Source organism: Leptonychotes weddellii, chromosome 1, assembly GCF_054177405.1.
Source record: "Leptonychotes weddellii isolate Sample4059 chromosome 1, ASM5417740v2, whole genome shotgun sequence".
Classification (NCBI taxonomy): domain Eukaryota; kingdom Metazoa; phylum Chordata; class Mammalia; order Carnivora; family Phocidae; genus Leptonychotes; species Leptonychotes weddellii.
Genome location: NC_138369.1, coordinates 90508370 through 90531063, shown reverse-complemented (window position 1 = coordinate 90531063; position 22694 = coordinate 90508370). Strand labels below are relative to the sequence as shown.

At 41.6% G+C, this 22694-nt stretch overlaps 1 protein-coding gene and 1 long non-coding RNA gene across 2 annotated transcripts in view; both read left to right on the top strand.

The window, feature by feature from the left end:
• WWTR1 (WW domain containing transcription regulator 1) overlaps positions 1–22694 on the top strand; it is a 134378-nt gene that overhangs the window by 1760 nt on the left and 109924 nt on the right. The window lies entirely within an intron of this gene.
• LOC145722952 (uncharacterized) lies at positions 7–17084 on the top strand. The gene is made up of 2 exons (XR_014147527.1): positions 7–4392; positions 4648–17084. It is a non-coding gene; the product is annotated as an uncharacterized LOC145722952 (long non-coding RNA).

Sequence of the window (22694 nt, the reverse complement as noted above, 5' to 3'; positions counted from 1 at the left end):
TTATTGCTTCCCCATCCCAATGCTGTTGACATCTTGTGCAAGGAGGAGTTCTTTATTTTGTTTCTGGGGTTGGTGTGATGCTGAGAAGCACTTGTCCTGAAACAGACTTGATGGTCATTCCACAACTGGCCTTCCCCCAGGCTTTGAGTGTTAGTGTGGACATGTACTCGATGCTTTGACTTCCTAATGGCTGGTGGAATTCAAGTATGTGATGTAATAACATGACATTTTTCTAAATGTGATGATACTGTTCTGAAGGCTGACATTAGTTTCTATGGTACATAAAGCTCCAAAATGATCTTGTATTAAGGTTACTTAGGTAAGTGCGGTTTTGAATATTTATTGTGACTTTTCTAGAAATGGACTTAGTAATAAATGCAAATAGAAAAATGGTCCAATAATTTACAGTAATTTAGGGTTATCTTTTTTGGTCCCAAATGACTTAAACTGTGCTTATGAATATACACTTGCACAAGTATATGATATATGATCAGTATAACTGTGGTTATTAAAAATATGAAATAAGAGGCTTGCCTAATATTAGAGGAAAGCTAGGAAAAAAAGGACCCCCCCAAAAGCAAAAAAATTCCCTTCTATGCACAAGTGCATAATGATGGAATGATTGAAACTAGGGCAAAAATGGAAGTTAGCTTTGGGTTTAGAGAAAGTTGCTCAGATTCATTTGTCCATCCCCCCAACTACAACCACCCTGCAGCCCAAAGCAGAGTACATCTTCTTTCACTTTGGGTAGTCAGTGAAGACCACAGCTGAAAAAATGGGTAGGTAGTAGGCTAGCCTGATTTGATGCGGCCCCTGGAAACTTTCTGGCCAAGTTTAAGTCATTGTGACTATTGTCTTTCAGGACAAGCAATCTGCCAGGAGTTGTCTGAGCTTTTTGGGGGGCGTTGTTTAAAGTTGGAGTAAGTTAAATGTTGTATGTCATACTTCGTTGCATAGCCACCAAAGGCAATGTATTTTGATGGATTAAATAGAAGCTTGAAAAATAGTGGCAACTGACCCTGAATTGATTGTCATAAAATCTATTTTGCTCCATCATCTGTGAAATGGGGCTAACAGTGGCATCCATCCTATCATTGATTCTGTCTCAAGGCTTTTATAAATGAGAAATTAAAAGGATTTCAGATTGGATCAGGGTCAGGTTTGATTTTTTTGTTTTGTTTTTTTTTTTTGGCTAGAAAACCCAAGGCCAGGGAAGGGTGACCGTGTGACTTTGTGAAAGTCATGTGGTTATTTAATGGTAGACCCTGGACTGGACCTCTCGTCTGTTGACAACTACTTACAGAGCACTTTTCCATTTTCCTCACTCCTACCTTTATCCCCCTGTCACTTCCCCAGCTGAACAATGAGTTTTATGGGAAACAAAGCTGGGCCATTAAGAAGCTTTAAAAAGCTTTTTGTGATTTTCTTAGGTAAGATTGTTCCTATGTATATGATGTAATGACTTTCTGCTACCTCTTAAAGGGGACCTTTTCTGAGCGGTCACACCTTTCATTGCAGTGTTTCTTTAGGGTAGCATACACAAGTGGAGAGGGTTGATGTGAAAACACACGGCCCCTGAAAATTACTGCCCTGTTCCTGCTGCTCTTTAAAGCTCATAAATCAGGCTGGGGGCAAGTAGGTGTTGGGCTCTTAGCCACCTGGCACACTGATTTTGACCACTGATCACATTAAAAATTAAAAAAGAAATTCTGGGTATAAATGGGATACATATTTATTACACATAAACCAGAAAACAGAATTATAAAGAAGAAAACAGTTGGCTTCAGTAGGACTTTATATTCTTACAGAAAATTTTATATGAGTAGCATTCTATAAGAAAAAATACTTTATTCCCATTCCTTTTTTTTTTTTTTTGAAGATTTTATTTATTTTTTGACAGAGAGAGCAAGAGAGCACAGCAGGCAGAGGGGCAGGGGGAGACGGAGAATCAGACTACCCGCTGAGTAGGGAGTCCGATGCAGGACTCGATCCCCCGACCCTGGGATCATGACCTGAGCTGAAGGCAGACGCCTAACCGACTGAACCACCCGGGAGCCTGTTATCCCCACTATTAAATATAATTTCAGCGATAACATTTGCTTGCCACTCCCAGTTTTTAGTAATAATTTTGGTGTTTTCCCTTTTCTGAAAAGTGTCATAGAAAATTATTTTTGTCAAAGTGATCTTTGCACTCAGTAACAAGTCCAATAGTACAGAAGGACTTTTGTTGAAAAACAATGGTTTCCTTCACCTCCTCAAGGCTCACAGAGGGAGCCTTTTAGGTTTTATTTTAACTGTTTCTGTATTTAATTCTTAGATTGTTACTTCCTTAACCCTAGTATGCTTTTACCACAATTTTTTGATTTATCGACTCTTAACTTCTGATTGAAAATGAGAATGTAGCTCCTTAAACTGTTTTTTTCTCCCCCAAATTTAATATTTATATTATTTTTAGTTTGTCTGTTAGATCACCTTTGTTATTCTTTGTCAACTTATTTCTTGATTCCCCCTTTTGCAAGTCAAGGAGGTTTGGGGGCTACCTGTTCTACAATTCATTCTGTCCATACACCTTAACGGTCCAGGCCCTGAACCCATAACCAATAAAAGTTTTGTGCTTTGCTCTTAACTTGACCTTCTTATTCATAAATTATTATTAAAGTTGAAAATCTAGAGACAACATTTACATTATTACATTTCTATAAATATAATTCATTGCCTTTTATATTAAGGTTAAAGTTTAGACTTGCTACATTCAGTCTCATGTCAGGACTCCTGGGCAATCAAAGGAGGATATATCCAGCACCAAAGTTGAATGGATTCTTTCTTTCCATCAAACTCTTTTTCTGTTCGTTTTAAAGATTTTATTTTTTATTTTAGCGATAGAGAGCGAGAGTGCAAGTGGGGGGGGGGGTGGAGCAGAGGGAGAGAGAATCTCAAGCACTGAGCACAGAGTTGGATGCGGCTCCATCCCACAACCCTGAGATCGTGACCTGAGCTGACTGAACCACCCAGGCACCCCTCAAACTCTTAACCAGTTGTTTAAATTTGTGGCATCATGGTGCAGGGGCAGGAGTACAGGTTTTAGAATCACATACTTCTAATCCCATCCCTGCCACTCACCTGATACGTGAGTGGCAGGGATGGAACCTTCATAATTGGACCTTGACTTTCTGAAACATTTTTTCAAGTATTTCTAATTGCCTTCTTACTTGTTTATATATTATTTGCCTCTCAGAATTTTTTAGGCTCTAAATTCCATCAGTTCTATCAAGTCTTGTTTCCCTAAGCTTTTATGCCCAGATTCCTTTATCTTTCTATGCCATTCTGGATTCTGATTGTTCTCTAGGCGTCCAACAGAGCTGTCATCCTGGCACTTCTCTTTACTTCTCTCCATGGCCGGAAGTAGCATCATTTCCATTTCCTTTTCTCATGTCTTCCTCTTTTGATTTATGCCCTCATTTTGCTGGAGTACATGCTTGGGTAACTTTTTTTTTTAAGATTTATTTATTTATTTGAGAGAGAGAGAGAGGGACGGAGAGGGAGGGAGAGAGAGAACAAGGGGGGGAGTTGGAGGCTGGAGGAGAGGGAGAAGCAGACTCCCTGCTGTGCAGGGAGCCCAGTGCGGGGCTCAGTCTCAGGACCCCGGGATCATGACCTGAGCCTAAAGCAGTCACTTAACCGACGGAGCCACCCAGGCGCCCATGCTTGAGTAACTTAAGAAGTGTTTATGGGAGGTAAAATGTTCAAATACTTTTTAATTTGAAAATATTTATTTTCTTAAAAAAGAACTGACTTTTTTTTTTTTTTTTTTTAAATTTACCTTTGGGTGGCAATATAATGTAGTTGTTTTCATGAAGGACCTTTTGTCCTTAAATATTGTCAGCTGCCTTGGTTTCCTTGTCTGTAAAACACCTGTTAGTAAGAGTAATACCTATTTCATGATATTTGAAAGACTAGATGAGATAACATATTTGAAGTGTCTGGCACATAGCAGAATTTCAGTACAAGTTCATTCTTGCCTCCAGTTGCCTCTTTGTCCACACACATACCCTTTCTACCTGGCCAAAATCAGATGCAGAAACCTTGACAGTAGAATGAAAGTTGTTTGTGACTCTTGGTTATAGTTATGGCTCTGAATGACAACCTGAATCTGGAATTGTACGTCAGCTTTTTAAATTTAAAATAAAGACTGAGTCAATTTTCCTGTTAAAAAACTTAAATAGGAATGCCCATTGTGGGTGCCCCGTGACTTAAGCTTCTTGGGCAGAGGATACGGCATCTCTTCTGAAGAGGGTCTACTTTTCGGTGTTTTGGAATCTGGCTCATAGCTACTAGTTGGGCCCATTTGGTGTGTAAGGGGGGAGGGATCAAGAAGTGGAGAGAGGGCGCCTGGTTGGCTCAGTTGGTTAGGCGACTGCCTTCGGCTCAGGTCATGATCCTGGAGTCCCGGGATCGAGTCCCGGGATCGAGTCCCGCATCGGGCTCCCTGCTCTGCAGGGAGCCTGCTTCTTCCTCTGACCCTCTTCCCTCTCGTGCTGTCTCTCATTCTCTCTCAGATAAATAAACAAAAATCTTAAAAAAAAAAAAAAAAAAGAAAAGAAAACAGTCTCTTTAAAAAAAAAAAAAGAAGTGGAGAGAGAAGAGGAGGGGAGTAAGTGACATCTGTTGATGACCTGCTCTGTGCCAGACAAGGCAGAGAGCTGAGTCAGTGCTTTCCAGAGAGACAACCCCAGTATTACCTGTGGAGTACACTCCCAACACGTGTGTGTGAAACTTCTTTTTTTTTTTAATAACCCTAGGTACTTTCACATATATTCTTTTTTTTTTTTTTAACCCTCACAGTGACCCTGTGAATAGGTACATACTATTATCTCATTTTGTTCTTGAGGAAACTGAGGCTCAGTGAAGTTGAGTAAGTGGCCCAGGGTCACGTATCAGGTGAGTGGCAGGGATGGGATTAGAATTATGTGATTCTAAAACCTGTACTCCTGCCCCTGCACCATGATGCCTCATGCCAATTACGTGCCCATAATTAGGCCCTGTAATTAGGTCTCCTTGGTGACCAGATAACTCTGGAGTGGTGGATGGAGCATTGGAGTTTGCTTCTGAGCTCCGTCTGGGTGGTCAAATTTGGAGCTCTGGGTGCTGGAGAGAGAGAGGTGATGAGAAAAACAAACCAGAAGTGGATAGTATATCCACAGTGCCTATTTATATTTTATTCATGTCAAGGTTTCCACCTTTAATAAATGTGTATCATTTTATAGGGAACACAGATGTGACAGGGAAGGCAGATGACCTAATGGATGTCAGGATCAGGTACACTGACGAGGGCTTGTTAAGAGGGTTAATTAAATAATGTTAGTAAAGTAGTTGCAAGGGAAGAAAAGAGGCAGGTTGCTTCTCATTGCCTTTATCGTTGCAGAGATTGATGAGAAATAAATTGCTGTAGAGGTTTGAGGCAGTATTGAGTCCTGGTTTTTGTTTGTTGACCAGTTAGGACTTGTAGGAATTACAGCCTTATATATCATTCTCTTTTCTCTTCCTTCTTTTCCTTCCTTCTTTATTTATGTATCTAATCACAGGAGAGGGTGATGGAAGTAAAAGAAATCAACCAATCGTAGGGGTGCCTGGGTGGCTCAGTTGGTTAAGCGTCTGCCTTCAGCTCAGGTCATGATTCCAGGGTCCTGGGATGGAGTATCACATTGGGCTCTGCGCAGCGGGGAGTCTGCTTCTCCCTCTGCCGTTCCCTCTGCTCATGCTCTCTGTCTTTCTCTCAAATGAATAAATAAAATCTTAAAAAAAAAAAAAATCAACCAGTCCAGGGGATGGTTTTCTTTTAGAAAGGTGGTTTGAAGGGCAGGACTGAAGTAATTAGCTTATTAATGAAGGGCAGATTCTGAGAGGGTGGCCCTTTCACTGGTCTGAGGGTGACTGTGCATGTTTTAGTGCACTGAAATATCAGGAGAGCAGGGTTTTCCAAACTGTATTCTTTGGAACCCCAGTCCATTCAGATGCTTTGTGAACATGGGGGTTTCTGGACCAGGAAGTTTGGGATATGTTGCATGCTCTATCCCTCTCTTGGAATTTCACAATATACATTAAGGACTCCAAAGTCACTTATCAGAAAAACTGGTTTATTTTTGTTTAAGCCAGTATTTCACAAACACATGTGATTTGAACATTTTTATTCCAACTATCGTCTGTTGCCATCCACTCAGGAATGTTTTATAGACCATACTTTGGGAAACCTTTTCTGTGCCTTTTTATAGTTGAGATTTTTTTTTTTTTAAGAAGATTTTACTTACTTACTTGACAGAGAGAGACACAGCGAGAGCAGGAACACAAGCAGGGGGAGTGGGAGAGGGAGAAGCAGGCTTCCCGCTGAGCAGGGAGCCCGATGCGGGGCTCGATCCCAGGACCCTGGGACCATGACCTGAGCTGAAGGCAGACACTTAACGACTGAGCCACCCAGGCGCCTATAGTTGAGATTTTTATATCTGAATCAAGTTAAAGTTTTTTTTTTTCAGTGTGCTTTGTGGATACGTAGTATATTTTCATTTTTATCTCTTGATTTAATAGTTAATTATTAATGTTTGGAAATAAAAAGTCCTAAATATCAAACAAGTGGGATATAACAGAAGAAAACCAACAATTACAATACCTAGTGATAATAGCATAATCCTGATTTTACTTTTAAAGGTGTGTGTGTGTATGTGCTAGAAGGATAGATACCGAAATGTTTTCGATGGTCATTTCTGGAATTCTGGATGATTTTTCTTGTTTACTTTCTGCCTTTCTGTATTTCCAGATGTCCTTCAATAAACATATGTTTCTTTTCTTTTCTTCTTTTTTTTTTAGATTTTATTTATTTGACAGAGCGAGAGAGCACAAGCAGGGGGACCAGTAGGGGGAGAGGGAGAAGCAGACTTCCCGCCGAGCAGGGAGCCCCATGCGGGGCTCGATCCCAGGACCCTGGGATTGCGACCTGAGCTGAAGGCAGCCACTCAACCATATGAGCCACCCAGGCGCCCCATATATTTCTTTTTAAATTGGAGGGTGGGAGAGTTATAAAAACTTCAGGAGAAAGAAAGCAAAGAAGCATGTAGAGATGAAGTCGTAGCAGCGCCTGGCTGGCTCAGTCGATGGAGCTTGCGACTCTTGATCTCAGTTGTGAGTCCGAGCCCCACATGGGGTGTAGAGATTACTTAAAAATAAAATCTTAAAAACAAACAAAAAAAAGGTGGAGTCGTAGATTTGGGTAGGTGTGATAGGGTGTGGGGAAATCTCTCAGCCATAGCTCAGTAACTGAAGCCTGGAGCTTATCTTACTAAATGGATGCTCTTTGGGAACTGCTTGTGTTTTTCTTGTTTGGGGTTATTTTTTTTTTAGGAATGAACTGACACAGTAATTGCTAAATTCTTAACCCAGAATTCTCCATTAAAGTTGCCTCAGGATAAGAGGTAGGATTATGGCAGATCCTTAGGTCACACGAGTTTCCTTCAGCGTATTCTTTATTTGCATGCCCTCCTTCCTGGACTTCTAATGTTCCATCCAGGCACAGCAGATGATAAATAAGAAAGGGAGACATAGCTGGCACAGTAAGCACTGCTGACAGTTTATTTATTACTGTTACTGGTCCCAGTTGAGATGGCGGTGGCAGGGATGTGTGTGCGATCTCCCGAGACCTTTCCTTTATGCCACCAGAAGGATCGTTAGCTGTTTCAGCATCAACAATGAAAAATCACCAGCTTCTCTTGTGTGCTAGCCCTGTGCAGTATGCTGTGAGGGGAGAAATGTGTGGCAGGTTTCCCCAACCTCAGGCAGCTGATGGTCTAGCTGGGGAGACGAGGAGAACACAGACGAAATCAGGCTAGCCTCTGGGCCTTCTGTGGCCGTAGAGCCTAGAGCAGCTGCTCGCTGTGTGTTGGAAGCTCTTGGGAGGGGTGTCATAATAAGGCAATCGTTTCTGTTATGGTTACAGGTCTGAAACTTGCAGCCGTGCTGAACGTCTCTTAGTTCTCTCGTTGGCTGTCTTCCCGCTGGCCCCAGGAACTTGGCACAATCTGTTACCTGTGCCTGGAACATTATTTTCCTGCTTCTTGCCTGGTTAACTCCTATGCTGCTTTCAGGCATCAGCTTTGATGCCACCCCTGCAGGAGGTTTTCCCTGACTCACAGGCCCCCCACACTAGTGCCATATTTCTATTTAGTTATTTGTCTTTTTCACTATATCATCACCTCCATGAGGGCAAGATTGATATTTGTCTTGCTCATCATTGTATAAGTTGAGCACAGTGCCTGGCAAATAGGTGCATGCTTGATAAGGAAGGACTCCTCTAATACTTTCTGGTGGCCATCTGCATTGCAAGCTTGTGCACTAGAATGCCTCATGGGACTCTCCCATGCTTGGGAATATAATCGCATCATGTCTGTGCCCCTTGGACTACAAGTTTAGAATCCTAGCTCCGCATACTGTGATGCGGTGGAGAAGGTGGACAGAGGGGGAGTGGTTCTTCAGAGAAGTCTCTGTAAAGGTGGTTGGACATACACGGAGCCTTGAAAAATGGGAGGAATGTGGTGAGCAAAGAGGCCTTCTAGGAAAGAGGGGTAGGAAGAGAAGTTCAGGGGCGGAAGTGCTCAGGGTGTGTTTTTGAGGCCCAGAAACATTTGGCCTGACTTGGGTTGAAAGTAAGTGATGTTTGGTGGATGACCTGTGCATCCCATTGAGGCTCTGGAACCTCAGCTAGGATGGGCATACTGACCTTTTTGCTAGTCAGTGTCAATTTTCTCATTCCCTAATTTTGAGATACACCAGTCCTGGCTTTATCCAAATGTAGCACAAGACCCCACCATTGCCTCCTATGTTGAGATATTCCTAGTTCTTTAAGGAACTAAGGATTTTATACTGATTTAAGAATCTGAAATAATAGAACCTTTCATAACAATTCATTCGCCCATCTGTCCCTCCATAGATCTATCCATCTGTCATATATTCAATTTAGCATATGCTGTTCCACAGTAGTGGGTGGTCTTTGCTTTCCAAGTCAGTAGGATATGAGGCTACGCTTGAGTCAGGCCCACCCCCACTGAATCTGCCATTTCTGCTTATAAATGAATAGCTTGCGGGTCTGGCTGATTCCAGAATACTTTCTTGTGGTTCTGGATAGTTTCTCAGTTTTCTCTGAGACTGATCAACTGGGCAGAGGCAAAATGGAGATTCCAGAAGCAGTTATTCCATCGAAGCCCGCCTAGGTCCTGTTCCCTGAGGGTGCCTGGCTGAGCAGCTCAGGACCTCCCTCTCAAGCACATCCTTCCTGAACTGTTAGGGAAGCCTATCGAGAGCCTTTGTACACGAAGTCGCAATGCTCAGTCACGTGTTAATGTTTTCAGATAACTTCTTTAAATTAAAAAAAAAAAAGTTTTTGACTAGGTAGTAAATACACATAAATGATAAAAAATATTCAAATAGTACCAAAGCACATACTGTGAGAAGTTTCACCCTACCCTAATCCTCTGGTCCCCTCCCTAGAGCACCAGTTTCTTTTGTCTTTCCAAAGAAACTCTATGTGAGTGTAAGCATGTGTATGCATATACCCACTTAGACTGTTTTCAGTACAGTGCAAATGGTAGTGTACTATACATAACTCAGCTGCAACTTTTTTCACTTAGTATTTCTTGATGGTTATTTTTCCGTATGTATGTATCTGTTTTATTTCTTTAATGACTGTAGTATTCTATCGTATGGATGTAGCATAATTTTTTTTAACTGATCCCTTATTGATGGGACATTTGGATTGTTTCTGATTTTCTCTTTTTAAAAGATTTTATTTATTTACTTGACAGAGACACAGCGAGAGAGGGAACACAAGCAGGGGGAGTGGGAGAGGGAGAAGCAGGCTTCCCACTGCAGGGAGCCCGATGTGGGACTTGATCCCAGGACCCTGGGACCATGACCTGAGCAAAGGCAGACGCTTAACGACTGAGCCACCCAGGTGCCCCGATTTTCTCTTTTTAATTATAAAAATAATATATGCCCAAACACTACTGGAGGAATGAAAATGGAATGAAGATGGAAAAATAAGTTCTTCTGATCTTCCCTGGATCCCTGGTTATAGAGAACCATTGTTAACACTTTATCCAGAGATACTCTACACAAAGAGCAGCAGTATGGCCCCTATCTAATTAATTACCTATTTAGCTTGCTTGTTATCTAATTTATCTATCATCTACTATCCTAACTATTAATCATTATACCTACCCTTCTTATACAAGGGTGGTGCATGGTCTGGCAAATGCACACTGGCCAGTTAGATGGATGCCCTACCGATTAGAATGAATGGTATCCCAGCGTGAAGTGGCTGATCAAGTATCTCAGTGCGACTCAAAGTGGGGTCTCTGAACTGACACTAGTGTGCAGATGTATGTAACTCACCCGTTACAGACTAGATACAGAAGTCAAGAATGTTTAGAGACTTGTATACAAAATGATACGGCTTCGACATCTAAGCATGTGATCAGTGGGATTGTCTAATGGAACACGGTAATTTGGGTGTGCCAAATTTGTGTGATGAGTCATGTGTGGCCCAAGCTATGTACAAGGCATCTACAATAGGACCACATACTGATCTTGACAGATTGAAAATAGAAAAACCCTGATCCCTTTCCACAGATAGTTTGAGAGACGCCGATATGTTTCTCTTAACTCTTTTTTTTCTGTTCTTTTTTCTCTTCTCTTTTCTTCTTTCTTCTCATCCACCATCCATTTACCTAAGTATCATTTTATTTTTCCATCCATCCTTACAACTGCCTTTTATGTATCAGTTTATTATACCTCTCATTAACTTCACAAAAATAATTAGTCTAAGATGTTGGATATTGAGTCCTAATATGAAAACAAATTCTGTGGCACAAAGAATGATTATCATCTATTTTCTAGTACATAATATATTTTATGTCTTTTTGGCCACTGTGCTCATTGTTTTAAAAATATGCTTTCGCACCCTTCAATTCTGAACACTGTGGATAATCCTAAATCCTGTTCTTTCTTGTGACTAATCTACCTGCAAGCACTGTCAGCTACAGACTCAGTGCAAAACATGGTGAGTGGAGAAAAATACACATGCTGGATAATTTAGTAAAAATACATATTCCTTTGGGGTGGCTTTTCTGCAAATACTGTGATACTGAATATTTGTCTTTCTCTCAGTTTGTTCATGGAAAACAGTTCGTGGCCTAGGGTTCAGAGGTTGAGGATGCCATTGATAACCCATCAGAAAGTAGAAAATGCAAACAAATGATAAATGTAATTAAAATGAACAGACATAACCTTTTCTCTTTTTTTTTTTAAAGATTTTTACTTATTTATTTGACAGAGACACAGGGAGAGAGGGAACACAAGCAGGGGGAGTGGGAGAGGGAGAGAAGCAGGCTCCCCACTGAGCAGGGAGCCCCATGCAGGGCTGGATCCCAGGACCCTGGGATCATGACCTGAGCTGAAGGCAGACGCTTAACGACTGAGCCACCCAGGCTCAGACATAACTCTTACTGACTTGATTTTACTTTTAGGTTTATTTTTAAAAACTGGCTTTAAAAAAAATTTTTATCTATTTGAGAGAGAGAGTAGGAACAGGGGGAGGAGCAGAGGGACAAGCAGACTTCCCGCTGACATGCGGCTCCAGCCCAGGACCCTGACATTATGACCTGAGCCGAAACCAAGAGTTGGATGCTCACCTGACTGAGCCACCCAGGCACCCCTAAAAGTTGTTTTTTTTTTTTAAATAAAAAATGAAGCAGAACTGAAGGATATAAAATGAGAAGTAAAAGTACTCCACCCACTAGTTTTACTCCTTGATGTAACCACTATTCACAATTGCTTGTATATTTTCCAGGCATTTTATTATGCATTACATGACTTCATTTATAATGGCATCAGTTGGTTGTTTTGGTATTGTGGGAAGCACAGTGTAGGTGGTCTTTGTTCCTTGCTGACCCTCACATAACCTCAGGACTGAGTATAGCTATGGATTAAATTATGGAGAACTAGATGTGATGCCTGATGGAGAGGTCTCAGGATGAAAAGCTTTGTTGGTGTAACTGTGGTTCAGAGCCTGGGATTTAGCTTTGTGGTTCAGGACGTTGATGTCTTTGGTGCTCCAAAACTGATCAGGTTTTCAAAGACTTTCTGCTGCGGGCCATACTGGGATGAAATGGGGGTAGACATTCTAGCTGCAGTTTCAGAATTCAGGAGCAGTGACTTGAATAATCTCCCACTCTGGAATGAAGGAACTCATAAGAGTGATTTAATGGCTGGGAAATTGCTTGGGTGGTTTTAGCAAAGGGAAGAAGTGAAACCATTTAAGGGATATTAAGGAAGTAATTTGACAGGCTTTGGCAATGGATTAAATATGGGGAGTGAGGAAAAGAGGTGAGAAGGAAGATTTGCAAGTTGCTGGCTGTCCCTGGCACGAACAGAGGTGCCTGTAATTGTGACAAGTGGGAAGTAAGTTTAGAAGAGGTGGAGAAAATTTTTAACATGTTGAGTTTGAGGTGAATTTAAGATATCCAAGGGAGATAAATGTATATTTGCAGACCTTTCTCTAATTAGAATTACGGATATATTATTTGTAATATTTGTAATTATTTGTAATTTGTAATTATTACATATAATTATTCTAATCCAGGTGTGGATGAGATCCCGGAGAGAGAGGTTACAGATCGAGTGAGAAAAGTCCAGACTGTAAAGGATAGACAGCCAGAGAGGTTGGAGGAAAGGCAGAAAATAGTACAAGAAATCCAGGGAGGAAATTATCTGTAAGAAAGAGGAACGGTTAAATTTTGTGTCATGTTTCTTAGAGCTCTAGGAAGATGAGAACTGACAGATTTTCAGTGAATGGATTTTTCCACTGAGGCCGCTTTCTTTCCCCAGGGTAGAGCAAAAGCTGGGGCCTGGGGTACTAATTCTACAATCTAGTTTTTGAAGAGGGAAAAAATGAAGAAAAGAAGCATGCAGTTAGATGAGGGGCATCCCCCAAATTCCCGTATACTCTACCACATCCCTGCTAAGGAGCATGGTTCTCTCACGGTGCAGATCCAGTGCTGTATGGAAAGACCACACATTTGCTTATTCAAACATCCTGTTAAGACAAGGTTTGAAATCAGTGTTTTATAACTGACTGAGATAAGTTAAAAGACTTGGGTAAAAATATTACTCTAATTGGTATGATAATCCCTTGCCGTGAGGGAAATTACAGTCTCCAGTCCTGACTGTGGTAAAACCTTTGCCACAGTTTGTGGCACACAGGACTGTTATTGCTGGGACGTGTCCTACTTAACGGTGGCCATCAAAATAGCAGATTATGGTTGGTGAGTGTCAGTTAAAAATTTATGGTTCAGAATATTATGGAACTGTTGTTACAGATAAACGTTTATCTCTCCTATCTTTTGTTTCTCCATTTTCCGGAACTGATTCTGGTACCTGGCAAAGGGGATTCCGAAATTAATGCAGGTAAATGCGGAGGCCAGTTTACCCTTTCACAATGTAAGGTAAATAAAACATGTTTGATTGTATCAAACTGGTTTGAGTTGGAGTTTGGGTTTGGATACATTTTGCAGTCAAAAGACCATTCTGGGGGCACCTGGGTGGCTCAGTCAGTTGGATGGCTGCCTTTGGCTCAGGTCATGATCCCGGGGTCCTGGGATTGACCCCCCACATCGGGCTCCTTGCTCGGCGGAGAGCCTGCTTCTCCCTCTCCCTCTGCCGCTCCCCCTGCTTGTGTTCTCTCTTTCTCTGACAAAAAAAAAAAAAAAAAGGCCATTCTGCTGCCTTCTGCTAATTTGGGAGTACCTGGTAGCCTTATTACTGGTGTGGGATTTGTATAAACATGTAAAGTTAGTAGCTGGGATTGAGAATCATAAAAGAAGCAACGAACTTTGGTGCTGTTTATAAAAGTACTTATGTTTTCTGAAGACACATTTTCTAGTGCAACTGTTTCCACTTTCATGGGTCTTTGTTTTACGTACTGTGTGAAATACTAGCCTATGCATATAGAACTTTTGGCAAATACGAATTCCTCTTAAGTAATTATACCATCCAACATGTATTTGTCTTTTTGTGCATTTTAACATAAAATCCAACCATAAATATATGTTGTAGAAAAACTTGAAGGAAGGAAAGGCAGGAAGAGAGAAAGGATGAGTTACTTAAAGGTAAAGCTCTACCCAAGTGTATTTTACAAATATAATTGCTTCTTTACTTAGGCTTTTAAAGTTTAGTTATCTGTGGTCTAAAAAAATTAAATTCGAATTTATTGATGTTGCATTTCTGTGTTAGGATAGCAAGGGCTATGCTTTGGGCTTTGGAAAGCCGAGTTCTCAGCAAAGGTCTGAGGGCTGTAAACCCATACAGTAGACAGTGGATCCATTGTTCTCTGTATTTGTCTGTTGCTTACATTTTAATAACTATTGAGCAGTCAGTGATTATTAACAGATATTTAACAGTAGGAGCAGATTAGATTGTAGGGTCAATAATTATGGACAACTTGGAGTGTCAACATGAAAGAAATGATTTTAAAGGTTAGATCCAGAATTGTTGAAACTTTTGCCTGAAACTTTGTCAGGTGAGCAGTGCAGAGGATGGACCAGCACAGCCTTTTTAAATTATTAGCCATGGTAAAGTGAGTCAGGTTTTGCCACAGTGCTTTTCATTTAACCTAATAGTTGGCCAGCCCTAGTTAATTAGTTGAAAACCATTACAGGACGCAAATTTCCCAGTTGCACATGCATTGGAATGTCCGGCTCATCCCGTGTGTGGATCAGAGGGCCCATGGTGCGGCTAATTAAAGTCATTGTCTATACTCCCCTTAAAGCAAAGCATTAGAAACAAAGTTGAAGAGTTCTCTGAAGGTCCTTCTGAGCCCTGGTCAACATCCTGGTTGACTGGTATGTATCTCTTCGGAGTCTAGTTTCCAGAGCTGTTGAAAAAGAGTATTATACATTTCCAAGTGAGCATGGAGGTGTAAACTGATGCCACAGGGTTGCTTCAGCTGAAGTGAAAGATCACACTTACTGACACTTATTACAAATGGGTTTTTAAAACAATGTCTGTTTTGTACAGTGAGAGTAAAGTCTGCCAAGTGTAGAACAAAAAAGTTATATTGTGGAATAAGATAAAAGGACATTGCATAATAAATAATGTCTCATACCATTAAAATATAAGGTTTCCTTCCCAAAATGTAAGTATGAGCTTCTAAATGGATGTTTTAAAAGTCTGATTTTTCTTTGATTTGCCTAGTGACTTGATGCATAAAGAGATTATGGGTTTGAATGTGTACAGATCTAGACTACTACAATAAATAATACACATGTATAGCATGCAAAAGAGAAATAAAACTCAAATGGCATTGTGTTTTAGTGATACCATAGAAATTGGTTTTTTATTACAATAGGTTGAAAGTAGCTCATTGGAAGTAAGCAAAACGTTTTCATCTGTCAGTTTCTAAGACTAGAATAACATATCTGATCCAAAGTGTATTGGTTCTAACCTTTATTCATAGACAGAATCATTGGTTTATGAAAATCAATGAGGAAACATAAGCAGAGAGGTAAGCTGTAGAAACATTGAATAAATCCTTTAAGATGTGAGTGTGTGGATCTGATAAGTAGTTCAGATTGTTTGCTCTTGCCCTGAATGGATTTTGAACATGAGGAGAGATTGCATGGAATTAAAAATTGGTGTTTTTTGGGGCGCCTGGGTGGCTCAGTCGTTAAGCGTCTGCCTTCGGCTCAGGTCGTGATCCCAGGGTCCTGGGATCGAGCCCCGCATCGGGCTCCCTGCTCCATGGGTAGCCTGCTTCTCCCTCTCCCACTCCCCCTGCTTGTGTTCCCTGTCTCGCTGCGTCTCTCTCTGTCAAATAAATAAAATCTTTACAAAAAAAAAAAATTGGTGTTTTTTTTGTTTTTTTTTTTTGAAACTCCTGATCCTTCTAGAGAGGCATTTTTCTGAATATAAGGAGGACCAAAAATGTTGCTTAAAGGGATTTTGTAAGAAAAATAGGCACAGTTCTTGAACAAAGTGGGCTACCCGAATAAGGGAGATCTAAGGAGTCACGTTACACCTCTGTACAGGTGTAAATTTCAAAGGTGAACTTTTGGGGAGGCGGTTTGTTTAGCGGAGGGAAAGCTAATGGGATAGGTTGAACAAATGTCCAGAAAGATAAGGGTTTATAAGACACATTGAGATGTTTGTAGATGTTCTTTCCTATAGAACATGGCCAGAAATACTGCCTGAATAGTTTATAGGAGGATAGAAGAGGTAATTTTAGTCTACTCAGAATAAAAATGAAGAATGATTTGTTCATTTTATTTTATTTTTTATTTTATTTTTTAAAGATTTTATTTATTTTTTAGAGAGCGAGCGAGAGAGAAACAGCATGAGAGGGGAGAGGGTCAGAGGGAGAAGCAGGCTCCCCGCTGAGCCAAGAGCCCGATGTGGGACTCGATCCCAGGACCCTGGGATCATGACCTGAGCCGAAGGCAGACGCTTAACCATCTGAGCCACCCAGGCGCCCAATTTGTTCATTTTAAAGATGTTTTGAAGAGCGGCCCTTGGAGACCACCAACAGATCTTTTTTGGATGGGCTGACTTGAAAGCAGAGAGAATGTAACCTGGTGTCTTTAAGTGGCATGTGTGGTGACCCTAAGATAAACTATCTGATTTCATTTAGACTTGGCTGGACGTGCAGAGATACCCAGACCTCTGTTTGAGCTAGTGCCCCAGTGTTTCTGCTCTCAAGCCTGATGGTGGAGTGGCTGGCTTCGATTCGCTTCCTGCCCGAATTAAAAACCTGTTTGTTTCGCCCATCATCTGGCTGGGCCTTACCCATAATTCCTGCACTTTTGATTATGGGGGTTATTATAGGACAAGAGCTTCTTTGTAAAAGAGCATGTTTAATACTCTGGGGTCTAGCGTGACTAGCGGATATAAATTGTATGGAAGCAATTAAACTCGAAGGAAATGTCACGTGGGCTGAATTTAAACATACAGGCTTGTGGCATTGTTTTTTTTTTTTTTAACTTACACAGAAAAGGGTGGAGAGAGAAAAATAAAGGAAGAGAAAAGAGCAATGGGCCAAGAGAGTGAGGGAAGCACACACAGAGACAAGAGAAACGACTCATTTTGAACATTTGGTTAAAAATCCAAAGTCCAGAACCAGTATTATGCTAATGCTATTGCCCTTCATATGAACTCTTTTAAAATGACAAATGTCAAGGCATTATATACTGCCCTCTACTTGGGACTTGTATCCCTTTCCAGGCAGTCACCTTCATGTCAAGGCATATGTGGATGTAACTGAGCAGTGATTTTTTTGGAATATGTTAATAAACAGGCCTGAAGGCAGCCCATTATGATCGTGAAGGTGCTTCTCTCTCTAGTTTTCTATTTTATGCTCAGGGCCTCTGCATAGTTCATACAGACCGGCTTGTCTTTGGACTTGCTGATGACGAGTAGCGTGTCATTTCTCTCACTGGCCTAGAATGTCTTCTAACATTCAGCCAACCCCATCTCCTCTCTAACACCTTATTGGACCAGCCAGCTAGAAAAGATCACCTGCTACTCCAGATCCCCAGACTAATTTGATCTGTCTGAATAATTTGGCCCTTGATCTTTTCTCTTGTCCCATTAAAATGTCATGTAAGGCTTGTCGTTGAATGAATGTATTTATTTCATTTCCCTAACGAGTCAGCTCTTAGAATATGGACCTGGTGTTGTATTGTCCTTCATGCCTAGCACATATTGGTACCAGGAAATATTTGTTGAGATCAGTACTGATGTTGAACATGCTGTTAAAATAATCAAAATGTTACCGGGTGGTCAAAGGCAGAAATGGATGCTTTTAGATTAGATATAATAGTACAACAAGTTTGACATGAATTTGAGCGTTGGAAATAATAAGCAACCCTTGATGTTTTGCCCCAACAGAAAGTGCTTATGCTTTATTTTCATTCTTTAATCTGTGAACTCTTAAGGACAAAAAAGAAATCTCACCTTGCCTCTAACTCTCCAGTACCTGGGGCAATGCCTGGCACACATATGAGTTCAGATAGTATTTGCTGAAAGAAATAGAAATGATTTTTTATTTCTTCATTATTTAAGTCATCTGGTACTTCTTTCCTATGCAATAAGCCAATTAATATTTATTGAGAACATACTGTGTGGCAGATGCTGGTACTGTGCCCACCATAGTGGGTACACATACAGTATATTATACTTTGGAATATATTTTGTTTTCTGTATTTATCAGTCTTACTATAAATTCTAAGAAATCACTTCCTCAAACTGAACAATGATGATCCAAGAGAGCAAAAGTTGCTGAGAATAACTCAGTATATTTATCTATTCCTAGATTATTTCCACATTGCACTCAGTGCTGGATGTATGCCCTTTAAATAATTGTAAGATTGTAACCTTTCCAAACAGAGCTGAGAGGTAGACTGTTTAGGTTTCAAAGAACTTTTCAGGATGCAAAGTAAATAGGGGAATTTGAGATATCAACAAAACTGTAATTAAGCAGATTAACTGTGTCAATAGTGAATACAAAGATGTCAGAGGAGCTAGTTGGTTGCAGTTATTTAAACACAGCCTCAAGTTCATTCCTAGTGGTATCACCATCATCCACAAACAAACTTGAAAGGAAGCTTAGCCAGATAAACCCAGGAGAATCATTTCTCCTGGGAACATCACATTCTAAATCATACATCCATTATTAATATATTTTAAGATTTGTCTTGGGGTCTTTTATTCTTTACGTGCTCCTTAAGGTCACACAGAACCAGAATTTAATATTACCGTCTTTTCAGATCTCTGAAGAGTGGAAAATGAGCCCCCTTCTGACCAGAATAAAGGGAGGAAGAATTTAAAATTATAAACCAGCTTTACTTTATTCATAGACGATAGTATATTTACATGCAACAGTATCTATTGTTTCTTTCCTTTTTTTTTTCCTAAGATTTTATTTATTTATTTGACAGAGAGAGACACAGTGAGAGAGGTAACACAAGCAGGGGAAGTGGGAGAGGGGGAAGCAGGCCTCCTGCCGAGCAGGGAGCCCGACGCGGGGCTCGATCCCAGGACCCTGGGATCATGACCTGAGCCGAAGGCAGATGCTTAACGACTGAGCCACCCAGGTGCCCCTCTATTTTTCCTTTTAAAAAATTACCCATTATACTTAAACACATTCTTGTGTTTTGAGAAATTCAGCCAAAGTGACAGTCTCTCTTACTCTCTATTCCCGATCCTGCCTGTCCCCCCAGAGTGTGAGCCCCCTTCCCAGTTCATGGTCTGTCCTTCAGACATACATACCTCTGCATGTACAAACCTGGTTCAGGTATTTTTTACATGTTACTTTAACATTCTTTTTCTTTTCCTACTTAAAAGCATGCTTTTCCGTAACAGTAGCTAGATATTGATCTTAATATTTATTATCCCATCGTATGTTTCAAGTCCAGGTTATTGACCCATGCTAATAGTGGGACTGTGATGTTATTTAAACCTCATCTGAAAGACCTAGTATAAATTGAATTCTCACTTCATTTGAATTTTTTTATCATTTGTGAAGGGAGATTTTTTTAAGTAATTATCCAAGGATATGAGACTCAAGTCCAGTTACTAAAAATAGACTGCATTTGTATGATAGTTTAAACGTCTTCCAAGTATGGGCACTATATACCTTGTGAGTATGCACAAGCGGGGTCCCGGCTGGGGAGACACCACACATTTATCACAACCCCCTGAAGTTGAGGGTAGAATGGAGCCCTGTTCTGATTCAGACCATCCAGGGCTCTTTAGTCAAGACCTCCCCTGCAGAATGTGTTTCTCCCTCCTGTGCAGAAAAGGCATGGGTCCCTCCTTTCTGTCGTCTTCACGCTCTGCCCAGAGCTTCCTGGCCAGCATTGTCAAAGCATTCAGGCTTTGGCCTTAGAGTCTTTGATTTAAATTGTGAGGAATAGGCGCCTGGGTGGCTCAGTCATTAAGCGTCTGCCTTCGGCTCGGGTCATGATCCCAGGGTCCTGGGATCGAGCCCCACATCGGGCTCCCTGCTCCGCGGGAAGCCTGCTTCTCCCTCTCCCACTCCCCCTGCTTGTGTTCCCTCTCTTGCTGTGACTCTCTCTGTCAAATAAAATCTTTAAAAAAAATTAAAATTAAAAAAAATAATGAATTGTGAGGAACAGGCATGGTGAGGAGATACCGTGGCCAGGCCCGGAGGGTGAGCCACCAGGAAGCAGGGCAGGGAAGAGCCCCAGTGGTTCCCAGTTCTGAGGCACTTCTGGAAAGGGCAGCCCTGCGGGTGAAGGGTGAATGCCAGCCGAGCCTTAGCTCGGGGCACTGGCTGCTTTTTAACAGGAGAATTGCAGGCTTGCGTGTGGAACACCAGCCTGTCTAGTCCAGGGTCTTTCACTTGCTGCTTTGGCTGCCCACCAGGCATGTTTGTTCAACCATTTATTATGCATGGATTTTGGCAGAGAATAGTCATTGTTCTGTTTTCTGGCCTATTTCTCCCTGGAGGCCCACCCTCCAGGGCAGGGAGCATGTTTTATTCTTCCTAGAACTTAGAATCTACGGATGAATAAATGGGGGAAAGTGAGTGAAAAAGGACGCTTGGTGGGAGATAATGAGGTTTTTCCATGTTGCTGTTGTCATCTTCAGAAGCTGGGTTATAGAGTGCTTGATACGCATTTGCATTCTTTGTATGGCACTTACTCAGTCCCAGGCATTGTTCTAAGCCCTGTCCACATTTAATTCTCCCAACAACTGTTTGACAGAAACACTATTTTTTAAAAACATTTTATTTATTTATTTGAGAGAGAGAGAGAGAGATGCACATACACACACACACACACACACACAAGTGGGAGCGGCAGGCAGGAGAAGCAGACTCCCTGCTGAGCAGGGAGCCCGATGGGGGACTTGATCCCAGGACCCTGGGATCATGACCTGAGCCGAAGGCAGACGCTTCACTGACTGAGCCACCAGGCGCCCCAGAAACACTACTTTTATTCCCACTTTACTGAGGAAACTGAGGCACAGAGCATTTAAGTAACCTGACAAGACACAGCTAGTAAGGATTAAAGCCCAGGTGGTCTGGGCCCAGAGTCAGTGCCCTGGCTGTCCCTCTTTCTCTTCCACAAGTCTCGACATGGTTGGGTTTTGTTGTTTTTCCCCTGCTTGTCTCCCTTCCTCTCCATTCCTATCGCCCCTACCCTCGTGTGTGTCTTGATAGCTCATTTGCAGATTACAACACACTGGCCCTCTGACCTCAGTCCCTTGCACGCTGTAGCCAGGCTTGTCTTCTGTAAAGACAGCTCTCATCCTGTTGCTTCAGAATGCTCCCTGGCATCCTGTCCTGTCGGGGCTGATCTCCTGCCTATGTTCCCATTCTCCTTGTATTGAGACTGTAGTGTTACTCAAACCTCATCTGAAAGACCTGGTATAAACTGAATTGCTTGCTTGGCAGCTCCTGTCTCACTTCCCTGGAGTGCCCTCACCTCTCTTCTCCAGCCCTCCATCCAGTGCATTCCATCCTGAAGGCCCATCTCAGGTCTCGCCTCCTGCCTGACTACTCAACTCCTGTGGTCTTCACCTCTTCTTCTTTTTTTTTTTTTTAAAGATTTTATTTATTTATTCATGAGAGACAGAGAGAGAGAGAGAAGCAGAGGGAGAAGCAGGCTCCCAAGGAGCAGGGAGCCCGATGTGGGACTCGATCCCAGGACCCTGGGATCATGACCTGAGCCGAAGGCAGACGCTTAACCGTCTGAGCCACCCAGGCGCCCGGTCTTCACCTCTTCTGAAGCCAGTGCTACTAGTAGGCTGTTGGCTATAGCTTCATTGTTCCAGGCTTGGAAAGGCCCAACCACATTTAAGCTCCCAGTGTCCCTGGCCTGGCCCCGAACCGAGTACCTAGGGGACAGTGAATAGTGGTACTGGAAAGCAGAGCACATTGGGACACTGATTTAGACCCTAATATTGGGCTTTCTGCTAGATTTCCTTACTTTTAAAAGAGGAACTTGAAGGAGATAATAGCTAAGGGCTCTTTTAATTTGCTTAACATGACACTTATTTTTAAAACAGCTTTATTGAGATATAAATTATATACCATATATTTCATCCATTTGAAATATACAAGGCAGTGGTTTTTAGTATATTCGTAGTATGTGCAGTCGTAACCACAGTCAATTTTAGAACATTCTCATCACCACAAAGAGAATCTCTTACTAGCTAGCTATTAGCTATCATCCCCTACCCCCTGAACACACACACACACACACACACACACGGGCTCTCATGTATGCGTGCCTTTATCCTCCCTAGCCTTAAGCAGCCACTAATCTACTTTCTGTCTCTATAGGTTTGCCTCCTTGATATTTCATATAGATGGAGTTATATATTGTGTGACTAGTTTCTTTTACTTGACATAGTGTTTTCAAGGTTTATTTATCCATGTAGCACCTACCTGTACTCTGTTCCTTTTTTAAGGGTGACTGTACTTTATTGCGTGTATATACCACATTTTGTTTATCTGGTTCTCAGTTGATGAGCATTTGGGTTGTTTCCCCCTTTTGGCTAATGACACTTATTTTTCAGGGGAAAATGGTCTTCCCTGCGGCGGTTCCTACAGTTGCCAACTGCAGTTTTCCTCTGTT